The sequence below is a fragment of the Wyeomyia smithii genome, chromosome 2 (assembly GCF_029784165.1).
Source record: "Wyeomyia smithii strain HCP4-BCI-WySm-NY-G18 chromosome 2, ASM2978416v1, whole genome shotgun sequence".
Lineage (NCBI taxonomy): Eukaryota > Metazoa > Arthropoda > Insecta > Diptera > Culicidae > Wyeomyia > Wyeomyia smithii.
The window spans coordinates 114,030,904-114,040,840 of NC_073695.1; the positions used below are offsets into that span (position 1 = coordinate 114,030,904).

Sequence of the window (9,937 nt, forward strand, 5' to 3'; positions counted from 1 at the left end):
TCAGTGTAGTAAATATTGTCGCAGTTGATGTTTCGATATTTATTGGAACAAAATTTTAGGGATCTGCTGCACGCGTAAATGATCCGGGATTCCACGAGTTTCTTCTATCATGGATGTATCGAAAAACACAGTAGAATCAGAAGTATTTGATAAGTCGACACGATTTGGAATATTCGAAGAAGGGTTAATATTTTGGGACATGTGATTGAAATACAATGTCATAAAACGGGTTTGAGAATTAAGTTCGATTAACCTTTCAAAATTTTCAATCACGGGACGGTTCAAGACCTCACATTTGATAAGAATACGAGAAGACAGGCTCCAGAAGCGGTTTTTCAATAGTAGTACTCCAGCTAAGATCTCCAAACTCATCGTATGGGTCGATTGCATGCAACCCAAGGCGATACGCAAACAACGATATCGTATTCGCTCCAGTTTGATCAAATGTGTGTTTGCTGCGGAGCGGAAGCAGAAACACCCGTACTCAATAACAGACAGTATCGTTTTTTGGTAAAGCCTTATAAGGTCTCCTGGGTGGGCTCCCCACCATTGTCCGGTTATTGTACGAAGAAAATTCACTCTTTGTTGACATTTTTTCATCAGATACCTCACGTGACAACCCCAGGTGCCTTTAGAGTCGAACCAGACACCAACATAATTGTGTACCAAAACCTGAGAAATCGTTTTACCCATTAATTGTGTTTGAAGCTGAGCAGGTTCATGCTTCCTAGAAAAAACTACAATCTCAGTCTTCTCCGGAGAGAATTCGATACCTAGCTGTAAAGCCCAAGCAGACAAATTGTCCAAGGTATCTTGCAATGGTCTTTGCAAATCGGCAGCTTTGGCTCCTGTAACAGAGATTACACTGTCGTCTGCAAGTTGTCTTATCGTGCATGAATTTGCCAGACATTCGTCGATGTCATTTACATAAAAGTTGTAAAGAAGGGGGCTTAAACATGAGCCCTGGGGAAGACCCATGTAGCTAATGCGAAAAGTTGCCAAATCGCCGTGCGTAAAATGCATGTGCTTTTCGGACAACAAATTGTGCAAAAAATTGTTCAAAATTGGAGAAAATCCTTGTCGGTGAAGTTTACCCGAAAGAATGTCAATAGAAACGGAATCAAAAGCCCCCTTAATGTCCAAGAACGCAGACGCCATTTGTTCTTTGCGAGCATACGCCAGCTGAATATCTGTTGAAAGCAACGCAAGACAATCATTCGTCCCTTTGGCACGGCGGAAGCCAAATTGAGTATCTGATAGTAGACCATTCGATTCGACCCAATGGTCTAAACGACGGAGTATCATTTTTTCCATCAATTTCCGGATACAGGATAGCATTGCAATCGGCCTATAAGAGTTGTGATCAGAAGCTGGTTTCCCTGGTTTTTGGATGGCGATCACCTTCACTTGCCTCCAATCCTGCGGTACAATGTTTTGCTCCAGGAACTTATTGAACAAGTTCAACAAGCGCCTCTTGGCATTGCCGGGTAGATTCTTCAACAAGTTGAATTTGATTCTATCTAACCCAGGCGCGTTATTGTTACAGGACAGGAGGGCAACTGAAAACTCTGCCATCGTTAAAGGTGATTCTATCGCGTCGTGGCCCGGAGACGCATCGCGAACAATGTTTTGCTCAGGAACAGAGTCCGGACATACTTTCCTGGCAAAATCAAATATCCACCGACTTGAAGACTCCTCGCTTTCGTTGACCGTTACGCGATTCCGCATTCTTCGGGCTGTGTTCCAAAGAGTGCTCATCGATGTCTCTCTCGACGTCTCGTTCACGAACCGACGCCAATATCCGCGTTTCTTTGCTTTAGCCAAACTTTTAAGCTTGGTATCAAGCTCCGAATACCGTAAATAGTCGCCAGGTATACCTCCCTTCTGGTAGGCCAAAAACGCGTCGGATCTTTGCGTGTAGACATCGGAGCACTCTTGGTCCCACCACGGAGTGGGAGGCCGTTCTTTAATCGTTACGCCAGGATATTTCTTCGTTTGGGCTTGCAACGCGGCGTCGAGAATCAAGCCCGCGAGGAGGTTGTATTCTTCAAGTGGTGGAATCGAATCGACCGCTTTTGAAATCATTTCCTCGTATAACTTCCAATCGACATTCCGTGTGAGGTCATACGGAATGTCAACTGGTCGCATGCGAGTTGAACCGTTATTAATTGAAATAAGAATAGGCAAATGGTCGCTACCGTGAGGATCAAGGATTACCTTCCATGTGCAATCCAACCGTAGCGACGTCGAACATAAGGATAGATCCAAAGCGCTTGGGCGCGCTGGAGGTTTCGGGATACGTGTCATTTTACCGTTGTTTAAATTAGTCATGTCGAAGTCATCGCAAAGGTTATAGATTAAAGAGGAGCGGTTATCATTGTAAGGGGAACCCCAAGCCACACCATGAGAGTTGAAATCTCCCAAAATCAAACGTGGCGAGGGAAGAAGTTCTATTAAATCAAAGAGCAGCCGTTGCCCAACCTGTGCTCTGGGAGGAATATATATTGAGGCAATACAAAGCTCTTTACCTTGTATTGTCATTTGACATGCGACAAATTCGATGCCTGGAATCGAGGGGAGGGTAATACGATAGAAAGAATAGCACTTTTTAATCCCTAGAAGTACTCCTCCATATGGGGTGTCTCGATCAAGGCGAATAATATTAAAATCATGGAAGTTGAGATCAATATTTGAAGTAAGCCAAGTTTCACAAAGGGAAAATGCATCGCATTTGTTTTTATTGATCAAAACTTTAAACGAATCAATTTTTGGTAAAATACTTCTACAATTCCACTGTAAGACAGAGATAGAATCCTTCATATACGCAGTTGAATTAGGCATCGAAGGATACAATCGCTGCAAGGAGGGGCCATTGGGCAGACAACTGCTTCAAAAATGATCTAACTGTTGGGAGGAATGCTGTAAGAAAAATTTTAATTGGTTCGGGTACATTGAAATTTTCAAAAATCCAGTCCACAATGTCAGAAAATTTCACTAATCCAGAGTTTGTTTCATCAACTGGATGTGCAAAAGGAACAACTGGGGTTTTAGATGTTCCTGGCAGTGCTGGGAACTCCTTCTGGGACTTTAAATTTGCAAGCCCAGGAGGAGTTTGCTTCGGTTTTTCCGCTGCACTGTTTGGTTTGTTCGTACTTTTCATTACACTTTGGGAAATCTTAGGACCTTTACGGGGAAGTTTAGGAGAAAAAACATTTTTCCTCTTCCTAGACTCCCCAGGATTGGCATAAGATGTTCCCGCTGATGAATCGTCAGAATCGGTTTTATCAGAGGACAACAGATCAAAGGGGTTCGATGTTATGGTATAAGTGGTCACGGTCTTCTTCAGCATCTCAGCATAAGAACGCTTTGAACGCTCCTTAAGTGACCGCTTGATTTTATCTCTGCGCTGCATGTACACCGGGCATGTGGAGAGCTCATGCTGGTTTTCCCCACAGTGAATACATTTTTCAGCATTAACAATGCAAGAATCTTCCGCATGAGTCTCCCTACACTTGCTACATCGTGCCTTATTGCAGCAGTAGGCGGCTGTGTGGCCTAACTGCTTGCAATTGGTGCAATTCATAACACGGGGTACATACAATCGCACAGGCAGACGAACCCGGTCGATCGAGACGTGGCTAGGGAGTGCAGATCCGGCAAACGTAACGCGAAACGAGTCTGACGGAGTGTAAACTTTTTTACCGCCGACGAGAGACATGGACCGCAATTGCTTACAATCCAAAATCTTCGCCTGTGTTTCGGTATTTTTGAAGCAACCGGTTGCGCTTTTTAGGATACACTCGACGGACAGACTCGAATCGGTTATGACACCGTCGATCTCCACGTCTCGTGCGGGTATGTAAACGCGATACTCGCGTGTGAAGAGCTTAGAGCAAGCGATAGCATTGGCCTGTGCCAAATCACTGACCACGACACGGAGCTTGTTAGGTCGGACCTTGGAAATTTCGGTCACGGCCTTGTACCCCTTCGTCAGGTCTTTAGAAATTTGCAGTATGTTTAATCGCTTTGAATTCACTCCTGCCTTTGGACGAAAATAAACAGTATAGCTGCCCTGTTGAGATCCGTCCGGGTAAAGCCTGGGGCGAGGGGGGACTGGAGAATGAACAGGGGAGGGGGTAACAGAAGGGTCAGGGTCAGGGGGGTTCGGGGATGGTGGCACGGGAGGCGAGGGATCTATACTCATCGCGCTAAATGTAGCGCACTAGCGCACTAGCGCCGACAAGAACACGTACCTATTTACTTCTTCCTTCCAGCAGTGGTTGTCCGATCGTTCGAAGCTGCACCCAAAGTAGCCAGCAGCACCAGTACAGCAGCACCAATACAGCCACCAGCAGCCGGGTGCGAGATCACTCAGCACAGCAACACGACTCGACTGTAAACTGATGGCCTTGAATTAGAAAGATCTATTCACTGTGCACAGATCAAAACTACAGCTGGTATTTTGCACCAATACAGCCAAAGTTGCGAGCCGGGTACAGAACGTAGCGACACAACTCACAATCTAGTTGGCCTTTAGCGCGAATAATACACTCTTTTGTTTGGCTCTTCGTACACACGGACCGGATTGTAATAGAACGACCACTTTGCACGTCCGTTTCTGTCGAGTGTTCGACGCGGAATGTGGATCACAATTATTCAACACATATCGAGGAACGATGTATTTCGTTTTAAAGAACGCATTAATAGTTATATCGAATACTTTGATACGCTTTTTAACTGTTTTTACACGGAAATAAAAGTCTCCTAATAGGAGGGTTTCCATCATATTTGTACAAATTGTATTCACTGATGTGTAGAAACTGCCCCGCCATGAACGTGTGGGTGCTCTCAAAAAAATTAGAACAAGTTCCTCGACCTGAAGTGATTTTGAGTTTATCATTAGTATCAGGTAGAGAAACAAGCAGATGGCGCAGTTATTCAACCACATTGTGAAATGATTCTCTCTACAAAATCATTCAATCATTCTGTGGAAGCACGATAGAAGCCCATTTGTAGATCGACTAGCGAGGGCCTTTTTCCAGACGCAAGCAAAGGAATCGATTTACAGTAGTTTGTTTTTCATCACCGGTCGCAGGTGGCTATGTGACTGATTTGCTATCATTCTGGCTAGTTATCGTAAAAGTAATCGCATGTGGGTCCCAGCTTATGATTTTCAACATAATTTGAACAAGATTTGATGTTTATGCGCGCTTTTTGATGCAAAAGTATTTGTTTGCCATTGCAGTAACAAATTCTGTTGACAGTCTTTATTAAAAAAGCATACGAGTGCAAAATTTCTCCTAAAATGTTACGATTTTTGATTGCTGTTTTCTCATCAGCACAAAAACGCAAATCGGACGGACTTGCCATGAGCGGCAGTATAGTGGTCGATGAAATTAAGTTTAGAATCTAAGATTATTCCTAAATCACCAAATTTTCATATTTTTCTACATTCTGCATTACAATTTCGGGCGTTGTTAGTTTTCTGCTAAAAGATATTACATCGCATTTTTCACATTTAATTCCAGTAGGCTTTTCTTACTTCAGATGTAAAATGTGTGGATTTCATTCTAAAATACATTTATGTCTTCTTGTCGTCGGCATACATTAGAATTTTAATATTTTTGAGGATGAAAGAAATGTCCTTTACGTACAAAATAAAAAGAAGTGGTCCTATGTGGGAGCCTTGGGGAACACCTGAAGAAACTTGAATGGGATTTGACTTCTTTCCATTGAATTTCATTATTCGTCGCCTGTTTGTTGAATATGATTAGAGCCACTTCAGGAGACCAGACTCAAATCCAATTTTTTGCATTTTTAAAAGTAGCATTGGTATGTCAATAAAATCAAATGCTTTGCTAAAGTCTGTATATAGAGCTTCAACATGGGTCTCTATGAATGCAAGTGAATTCATGGATGTCGAGCGGCCTTTTAAAAAGCCATGTTGTTTATCTGTTATTCGATTTCTGATTTGAGCAAACATTTTTTTTCATTGACAATTGCCTCAAAGAGCTTAGGAATGTAAGAGATAATAGCGATTCCACGATAAATACGTATGTCAGATTTCCGCCCAGGTTTGAAAGTAGGCATCAAAAATGAGCTTTTCCATATATTTAATGAATACCTCAGTTTTTAACCACATGGTAGCACGCTATCGAAAAACGATGGATGTGGGTGTCCTCTGTTTTGAGTGTAGTATTCGTTTCTCCTTCTCAGGTGTGGACTATTTTGCCATCTTTTTACTGTTTTTTCAGTACATAGCATTTCTATGGTTGTTACAAATTTTGGCCACCTCGTGAAATTCACAATGGCTTTTAAAAAACCACATATTAAAGATTACTTATTATTTTAAAGGAGAGAGAGGGTCTAAAATCTAGATTATTAGCGTTACGTAATTCCTGAATGACGTCGAAATCTTGTTTCTATGTTGATCCAAAAATAACAATAAATGTAAAACAAAATACATTACCATCTAACAGCAATATCGATGAACCAACCGCAAACTAAACGAAATACTTTATCTTACATCGAACGTTTTCGGCAATGGTTATTTTCGGTTGGTTTTCGCATAAGACTACTACAGAATACCTGTAATACAAAATTTTTTATTGCGTCGAGCGATCGGTAAGAAACTTCTAGGACCAATATACTGATAAAAATCTATAATTGTTTTGAAATACCGTTTGATTGAAACTTCAAACACTTGTGAATAAAAATCATATTATTTGAGTTAGAGACTACTTACCATTTCGTTTCTCGGAATGTCCTACACCCAGTGATGTATAGGTCTTTAATGTAGGGCAACTTCCAGGGAAACAGCAGACGTTGAAAAAAGTGACAGTCAGTGTTGAGACGGTTGCCTATCTTATTCATTACATTGAAGTGTTCGGAATTTCAAACAAAGTTGGGTTTAGAATTCCCGTTAATTTCATAAACAAAATATGTTTGAATCTATATAAATAGCACTTAAATAGACAGCATTTTCTCATGAATACTTAAAGGCAAACTTTCTTCTCCAAATAATTTCTTGGCATCCAAAGGTCTTTAATAACGTGTAGAAGATAGTAGGTACTTTTAGTTTTCACATCTCTGTCGATAAATAGCAGAGGCAGCTTTCCTCTGTTGGATATTACTCTCCAAAGCATCACAGCTGAAGCATTCTGGAATATCTTCTCTCCTCTTTTACCCTTCCACGTAAACAATTTTTTACATTTTTCTGTGTAATTTAACTGATTGTGGGCTGCACACATGCGATAAAATATGCTATGCTATGTTATGCTATTTGCCGTGAAAAATTGCAGCGCAAATTTTACAAACTTCAGATCATCAAATCGCATGATGACCTCTCCGATCAATACTACGAAACAATTAATTACCTATACATTGTTTCAGTAGAAACTGAAAAAAAAAATTCAACTCAATACGCGAGCGCTATGCATGACTGATCGAAATAGAAAATACATTTTTCTTTGCATAGAAATAAAAAAAATCTCTTATTTTAGAATATTTTTAAAGAAAACAAAACATCTTCATTTGTATTTATTTTCGTATACATCCACTAATATTATTAGTGTAGATGTTTTCGAGCAAACATTGATAACCAGGTTTGCACGAAAGAAGAAAATTTAAAAGTCTCCATAATTCTATCGTATCGAAAAAATAAACAAAAAATAAATATGCTCGCAAAACGAGAGTTCTACATAGCTAACGGGGCGAAATGTCATAATATTGAATTGAATTCATCAAAATAAAAATAAAATTTCACTCAACACCTTGCTTTAAACTCGTGGTAACAATAGTCTTGGATTACAAAAAAAAAGAAAAAGAGATAATCCACTCTACTACTAGTATCAGCGTAAAGTAACTTTCTCTGCATTCCTGATGTTGGAGTAATGAAAACGTTAACTTTGACTGGGGAAAATTAATGAGTACCGTACAAAGTTTTCAAGTTGGCTTGGTTTTGCCATCGAAGCTGAAGACCTCATAAATTAATAACTTTCACTTGCTTATTATGGTTGTCTAAAAAGCTTCTATTTTTCTTGCAAAAGCCTGAAAGTGCCAACTAAACAAAATTTTAAAAAAGTCTTTCACAAAACAATTTACCTAATTGGACGACTCGGTGAAGAACTTCGTTGAGCATATCCCAGGCATGAGCTGCATTAAATTTTCGCTCGCACAAACATAAGATGAATTTTAATCTCTCCTTTCGCTCACGATTCCGATCCTGCCGGGATAGATTGCTCCACAGGTGAGCTAATAAAATAAATTACACACCTTAGACACCCATAATTTCACTTTCAGTAACTTTCAGCAGACTGCTTCCCCCTCTATCGAACCGTGCACTCCGGTTTTCAAAGTTTGCTCCTCTGTGCCGATGCTTGCTTTCCCGCAGGGGTTTTCTACCACAATTTGCCCTCTCTGCCGCCCACTCCTGCTACTATTATTACACAGTAATGCATGGCTGAAAAGAAACTGTTGCTTCACAACTGACTAAACTGATGATGGTGGGCCGGGAAATTTGTTTTTCTTTTGTCAATGATTTCGTAGCAGCTGGATCGTTTCACAGACATTCGAGTTTTCTAGCGAATTTTCATCCAACTTTTTCAAAACAAAAATCACTTTAACTAAAATTTCACTATTCTGATTCTCGGAAATAAAGACAAAAATTTAAAATAGCCCATGATAATCCCGACACAATCTAGGGTACTCCACCACAATTAATTTTGCTTCGCGACTAACACGTTTCATATGATTGCAATAACCGTTTCTTCTGAGTTCCACTGGCAACATTCAATTGCCGCACCCTGAGCAGGAGAATATTTTTAAATAAGAATATTTATTCAGACCCAGAAAATGAAAACGGCCGTTTGATGCGCTCAGTTTACCCTCGACGAACCGACTTTCGCGACCGCAGGCTGATAACTGAATATCGTTATGGTCCACAAATCTGATGAGGATCCAGCATCCCGAGCTCACTCCCGAAAGTCTCTCTCAACATCGTTATGTATGCCCCACTGATAAGGGATTCCTCTCCGAAGCATTTCCTGTCCTTTTCATGTCAGTCAGTCATCAAAACTGGTGTTGTTTAAACTAGGAGTTATTTGTTATATATTTTATGCACCGAATTGATTCTAATGATGGGATAACATTTTCATTCAAAATTTCTTATTTAATCCTCTAAAATATAATTAGCGTGATTCTTTTAGCATTTATCAGCATAGTAAGACGACTAGCTTCAGTATTGCAAGCTTCCGTTATTCGCAACAGGTGACATGCGCCATTTCTCTTGTCTAATAAGCATTTTTCTCTCGAATCTTCTCACGAAAAACTCCGGAAAATAAAAATATCTGGTTGCTCACAGAATACATAGAGACTGTATGTGCTAGTAACGTGGCGAATTGTTATCAACGTCAAGCTTTTCGCGGATTTTTTTTTCATTGCATACTATCACAATCTATCTTCTCACACAATAACCCTGTCAAGAATGTACCACGCAGTTTCGAATAAAATCATTTATATTATCCGATTTGGATCATTTGGTATGAATTAGGGTGATACGATGGATTTCGAAACCTAATAATTTTACCAAAATAGAGTTCATGAAACTGTGAAAGGAATTTATGTATATATGTTATACTTTCGGCTGAGCAGTCACAAAAATTTTTAGAACGTTTGTAACTGCTCAGCCGAAAGTATAACATAAGTACACAACATCCCAACAGTCGAAAACTCAGCAAAATTTATTAAAGGAATTTATATTAGAAATTATTTTTCTATTAGAATCACCCGCTTCGAACGAATAATAAAACAGAAGTACTTTTCAGTAATATAAGAGTAATTTTGTCATATTTTCGAAACTTAGGTTGAAAGCGGGTATGAAAAGTTTAACTCATGCCATGCTTAAATCCTTTGACACCGAACTGCTTGATTTTATGAG

The 9,937-nt window shown here is 39.9% G+C and overlaps 1 protein-coding gene across 3 annotated transcripts in view; it reads right to left on the reverse strand.

The window, feature by feature from the left end:
• The window catches only part of LOC129721129 (uncharacterized), a 102,696-nt gene extending 93,785 nt beyond the window's left edge, over nucleotides 1–8,911 (reverse strand). The window contains exons 1-2 of one of the 3 annotated variants that reach the window (XM_055673309.1): nucleotides 8,847–8,911; nucleotides 8,104–8,461 (exon numbers count right to left, since the gene is read on the reverse strand). The gene's annotated coding sequence lies outside the window, so the exon portion shown is untranslated. Of the gene's footprint in view, nucleotides 1–6,745; nucleotides 6,805–8,103 lie in introns of all 3 variants that reach the window. The other 2 variants (XM_055673308.1, XM_055673307.1) reach the window with 2 other exon arrangements.
• Nucleotides 8,912–9,937: the final 1,026 nt, after the last annotated feature.